Source organism: Orycteropus afer, unplaced genomic scaffold, assembly GCF_000298275.1.
Source record: "Orycteropus afer afer isolate SDZICR_OR568_19922 unplaced genomic scaffold, OryAfe1.0 scaffold00019, whole genome shotgun sequence".
Classification (NCBI taxonomy): Eukaryota; Metazoa; Chordata; class Mammalia; order Tubulidentata; family Orycteropodidae; genus Orycteropus; species Orycteropus afer.
Genome location: NW_006921606.1, coordinates 120,699 through 127,128, shown reverse-complemented (window position 1 = coordinate 127,128; position 6,430 = coordinate 120,699).

The following is a 6,430-nucleotide window of genomic DNA, read 5'->3' as shown; positions in this document are numbered from 1 at the left end:
TTTCTTTGTTGAAGAGGGTCTGTGCAATCCTTCGGCCTAGTCCGCCATCTTGCCCTGCCTCCCTCCTTGGGTTTTCAAGGCAGTATCACTACAGAAGTAGATTGTCCCATCTCCTTTCCGAGGAGTGGCTGGTAGATTTGAACCACCAGCCTTCTGGTTAGCAGTCAAGTGCCGTAGCCACTATGCTACCAGAGCTCTTAGAGAGATGCAAATCTAAACCACAATAAGATACCATCTTACCCCAGCAATAATAGCAAAGTTCAACAAGACAGAAAATAACAAATGCTTGCAAAAATATGGAGAGATTGGGACTCATACACTACTTGTGAGACTGTAAAATGATACAACCACTGTGGAAAATGATAAGGCGATTCCTTAGAAAGTTGGAAAGAGAAGTACCATTTGTTTCAACAACCCTATTACCATGTATATATCCTAGTGAGAGCCTGGACACAAATAGATGTATACACACCCATGTTAATCATAGCACTGTTCACAATAGCAAAGAAATGGAAACAACCTAACTGCCTATCAATGGAGGAATGAATAACCAAACTATGACACATACACATAATGGGATACTGTGGTGGTTGGAGCTGTGTGTCAACTTGGCTGGACCAAAATTCTGTGTGGTTTAAGCAGTTGTGATGTGGGTTATTCCCATAATAGGACCAGATGTTATGTTTTGAGCAGCCAATTCATTGAAAAGGAGTTTCCCTAGGAGTGTGGCCTGCTTCCAATATATTTATGGACACCCTGGGAATAAAGACACTCTTCTATGGATCAGGATCCTGTTGTGCTGCCTACAACTGTCCGTGAGCAAACAATCCACCATTTGGCCTGGAGATCTTGGATTTGTCATTCGTTGGAGTCAACAGCCAGTATACTGCCTGCCAACTTTGAGCTTATCAGACCTTGCATCTGCGTGAGTCAGGAAGAACCTCCAGCTTGATATTTGATCCAAGAACTTGGGACTTGCCAGCTTCTATAAGGGTGTGAGCCATTTTCCTAAGATAAATTTCTCTTTCCCTATATGTATATATATAAGCTTTTTTGGTTTTGCTTCTCTAGAGAACCCAGCCTAACACAGATATTATACAACCCTAAAGAATAATGTAGAATCCATAAAACATCTCATAATGTTGATGAACTTGGAAGACAATATGCTGAGTTAAATAAGTCAATCTCAAAGGGACAAATATTGTATTAGTCCACTATTTCAATATTGTATTATCAGTAATAACTAACATTAATCTATAGATACATAGGTACACAGGTTAAATGAACAGGTATGTCTAGGAAAAAGGGAATATTCCCATGACCATATATAAGTTTGGCAGACAATATTTCTACATACATATTTGTATGTGCTATAAAAATGTCCTCACCACTCATCTGTCAGTTTGTGTATTGTGGGGGCTTGTGTATTGCTGTGCACTATGCCACCGGAATTTCAAATACCAGCAGGGTCACCATAATGGACAGGTTTAAGCAGAGCATCCAGACTAAGACAGACTCAGAAGAAGGAAGAGTCCATCCACTTCTCAAAGAATTGGCCAGTAAAAACTGTATGAATAGCAGTGAAATACTGTCTGATGCATTACTACAAACCTTTATGAATAGCCCTGAAATGTTTCCCGGTATAGTGCTAGAAGATTAAATCCTCAGGTTGGAAGGCACTCAAAGTGGGGAAGAGCTGCCTCCTCCAAGTAGATTCGACCTTAATGATGCAGATAGAGTAAAGTTTTGGGGACCTCCATTCGCTGATGTGGCATAACTAAAAATGGGAATAAACAGCTGAAAACATCTATTAATAATTAAAACATGGAATATATGAAGTATGAATCTAGGAAAGTTGGAAGTTGTCAAAAATGAAATGGAATACATAAAGAGTGAGCTGAAATGGACCAATTCTGGCCATCTTGTATCAGATAACCATATGATCTACTATGCCAGGAATGACAAATTGAAGAGGAATAGCATGGCATTCATCATCACAAAGAATATTTCAAGATCTATCCTGAAGTACAATGCTGTCAGTGATAGGAAAATATCCATATCCCTACAAGGAAGAACAGTTAATACTATTATTATTCAAATTTACACAACTACCACCAAAGCCAAAGATGAGGAAACTGAAGATTTTTACCAACTTCTGCAATCTGAGAATGACCAAAAGTCCAAGATGTGTTAAAGATGTGTTAATTATCACTGGTGAATGGAATGCAAAAGTTGGAAACAAAGAAGAATCACCAACAGTTGGAAAATATGGTGTTAGTGATAGAAATGATGCTGGAGATCACATGATAGAATTTTGCAGGACCAATGACTTATTCACTGCAAATACCCTTCCTAACAACATAATTGCCAGATGGAGTACACAGGAATCAGATTAACTGTTATTGCTGTCAGGTGCCATCGAGTTATCTCCAACTCATAGCAACCCCACCCAGAGCAGAACGAAACACTGCCCAGACCCTCACCAGCTCCATGATCCTTGCTATACTTGTGCCCATCATTGCAGTCATTGTGTCAATCCATCTCGTTGAGGGCCTTCCCCTCTTTCATTGACCCTCCACCTTATCAAGCTTGATATCCTTCTCCAGGGAATGGTCTCTTCTTACAACATGACCAAAGTAGGTGAGACAAAGTCTAGCCATTCTCACTTCCAAGGAGCATTCTGACTGTGCTTCTTCCAGGACAAGTTGGTTAGTTCTGTTAGCACTCTGTGGTGCTTTCAGCGTTCTTTGCCAGCACCACAACTCAAAAACATCAACTCTTCTTTGGTCTTCCTTTTTCATTGCCCAGCTCTCACATGCATATGAGGTGATTGAAAATACCATGGGTTGTGTCAGGCGCACCTTAGTCCTCAAGGAGACATCTTTGCTCTTCAGCCCTTGAAAGAGGTATTTTGCTACCAATTTGGTAATGTAGTGCCTAAGGCACTCTACTGCTAACCAGAAGGCTGGCAGTTCAAACCCACCAGCCACTCTTCAGAAGGAAGGTTAGGCAATCTACTTCCATAGTGATACCGCCTTGGAAACCCAAGGAGGGGTCGCTATGAGTCAGGTCCAACTCGAGGGCACATAACAACAACATATGTCATCTGATATCTTGACTGCTGCTTCCACTGGTGTTAATTGTAGAACCAAGTAAGATGAAGTCTTTGACAACTTCAATCTTTTCTCCATTTATCATGATGCTGCTTATAGGTCCAGTTGTGAGGACTTTTGTTTTCTTTATAATGAGGTGTAATCCATACTGCAGACTGTAGTCTTCAATCTTCATCAGAGTGCTTCAAGTCATCCTCACTTAAAACTTTGCTTGCTGAAGCAAGCAAAGTTGTATCATCAGCATGTCACAGTTTGTTAATGATTCTTCCTCCGATCCTGATGCCTCCTTTCTTCATATAGTCCAGCTTCTTGGATTATTTGCTCAGCATACAGATTAAATTAGTATGGTTAAAGGTTACAACTGTAATGCACTCCTTTCCTTATTTTAAACCACGCAGTGTGCCCTTGTTCTGTTTGACAATAGCCTCCTCGTCTATGTGCAGCTTCCTCATGAATCTAATCAAGTGTTCTAGAATTCCTATTCTTCTCAAAGTTACCCATAATTTGTTATGATCCACACAATTGTATACTTTTGTATAGTCAATAAAATACAAGTAAACATCTTTCTGGTATTCTTTGCTTTCAGCCAAGATCTATCTGACATTAGCAATGATATCGCTTGTTCCACATCCTCTTCTGAATCCAGCTTGCATTTCTGGAAGTTCTCTGTCAATATACTGCTGCAACTGTTTTTGAATTATCTTCAGTAAGATTTTACTTGCATGTAATGTTAAAGATATCGTATATAATTTCCACATTCTGTGGGATCACCTTTCTTTGGAATGGGTACAAATATGGATCTCTTCCAGTTAGTTGGCTAGGGAGCTGTCATCCAATTCTCCTGGTAGCACTGAGTGTCTCCAGTGCAGCATCTGTTTGTTGAAATATCTCAAAGAGTATTCCGTCAATTCCTGGAGCTTTGTTTTTCACCACTTCTGTAAGTGCAGCTTTGACTTCTTCCTTCAATACTGTTGGTTCCTGATCATATGCCACCTCCTGAAATGGATGAACATCAACCAATTCTCTTTGATACAGTGACTCTGTCCATTCCTTCCATCTTCTTTTGATGTTTCCTGCATCATTCAATATTTTGCTAATAGAATCTGTTGTAAAAGGCCACTTTAAAGTGTCGAAGAGCAAAGCCATCTGCTTGAAGACTAAGATGGGTCTAACCCAAACTATGGTATTTTCAATCACCTCATATGCATGTGAGAGCTGGACAATGAATAAGGAACACTGAAGAAGAGTTGATGCTTTTGAGTTATGGTGTTGGTGAAGAACACTGAAAGTACAATGGGCTGCAAAAATAATGAAAAAAATATGTCCTGGAAGAAGTGCAGCTGGAATGCTTCTTGGAAGAAAGAATGGCCAGACTTCATTGGCCCTCAAAGAGATGGATTGTCATGGTGGCTGCAGTAATGCGCTCAAGTATAGCAGGGATCATGAGGTTGGCACAGGACTGGGCAGTGTTTCGTTGTACTGTCCATAGCATGACTATCAGTTAGAGATGACAAAGGATGCACATAACAAGAACAAACATGGCCATTGCTGAAGCCATCATTCAATCCATCTTGTTGAGGGCCTTCACCTTTTTTGCTGACCCTCCACTTTACCAAGCATGATATTCTTCTCCAGAAAATAATCCCTTCTAATAACATGACCAAAGTAAGTGAGACAAAGTCTGGCCTTTCTCACTTTCAAGGAGCATTCCCACTACACTTCATCCAGGACAGATTTGTTCATTCTTGTGGTAGTCTATGGTGCTTTCAGTATTGTTCGCCAACACCACAGCTCAAAAGCATCAACTCTTCTTCAGTCTTCCTTGTACACTGTCCAGCTCTCAAATGTCTATGAGGTGATTGAAAATAACATGGCTAGGGTGAGGCACACCTTAGTCTTCAGGGAGACATCTTTTCTCTTCAACACTTTTTAAAGAGGTCTTTTGCAGTAGATTTCCCCAGTGCAATATGTTGTCTGATGTCTTGACTGCTGGCTTGCATTGGTGTTGATTGTGGAACCAAGTAATATGAAATCTTTAACAACTTCAATCTTTTCTCAATATATTGTGATGCTCCTTATTGGTCCAGTTGTGAGGATTTTCGTTTTCTTTAAGTTGAGATGTGATCCCTACTGCAGACAGTAGTCTTTAATCTTCATCTGTAAGTGCTTCAAGTCATCCCCCCTTTCAGCCAGCAAAGTGGTGTCATCTGTGTATTGCAGGTTGTTAATGAGCCTTCCTCCAATCCTGATGCCACATTCTTCTTCATATAGTCCAACTTCTCTGATTATTTCCACAGCATACAGATTGAATGAGTATGATTAAAGGATACAACCATGACACACTCCCTTCCTGATTTTAAGCCATGCAGTATTCCCTTGTTCTGTTTGAACAACAGCCTCCTGGTCTATGTACAGTTTCCTCCTGAGCACAATTAAGTACTCTGGAATTCCCATTCTTCTAAATGTTATTCATAATTTGTTATGATCCACACAATCAAATACCTTTGTATTGTCAATAAAACACAAGTAAACATCTTCTGGTGTTCTTTGATTTGAGACAAGATCCATCTGATATCAGCAATGATATTCCTTGTTCCACATCCTCTTCTGAATCCAGCTTGCATTTCTGGAAGTTCTCTGAATATACTGTTGCAACTGTTTTTGAATTATCTTTAGTAAGATTTTACATGCATGCGATATTAATGATACTGTTTGATAACTTCCACATTCTGTGGGATAACCTTTCTTTGGAATGGGTACAAATATTGATCTCTTCCAGTCAGTTGGCCAGGTAGCCATCTTCCAATTCTTCTGGTAACACCGAGTGATTTCCTCCAGTGTGTCATCCATTTGTTGGAACGTCTCAGTGGGTATTCTGTCAATTCCTGGAGCCTTGTTTTTTTGCCAATTCTTCCAGTGCGCTTTCACCTTCTTCCTTCAGTATCATTGGTTCTTGATCATATGCCACCTCCTGAAATGGATGGTCATCTACCAGTTCTTTTTGGTACAGCGACTCTGTGTATTCCTTCCATCCTCTTTTGATGTTTCCTGCATCATTCAACATATTGCACATGGAAGCTTTAAATATTGCAATTTGAGGCTTAAATTTTTTCCTCAGTTCTTTCAGCTTGAGAAATGCTGAGCTTGTTCTTCCCTTTTGGTTTTCTTACTCTGCTCTTTGTTTGCACATTTCATTACAATAATTGACTTTGTCTTCTCAAGCTTCTCTTTAAAATCTTCTGTTCAGCTCTTTTATCTTGTCATTTCTTCCATTTGCTTTAGCTACTCTCCATTCAAGGGCAAGTTTCAGAGTCTCT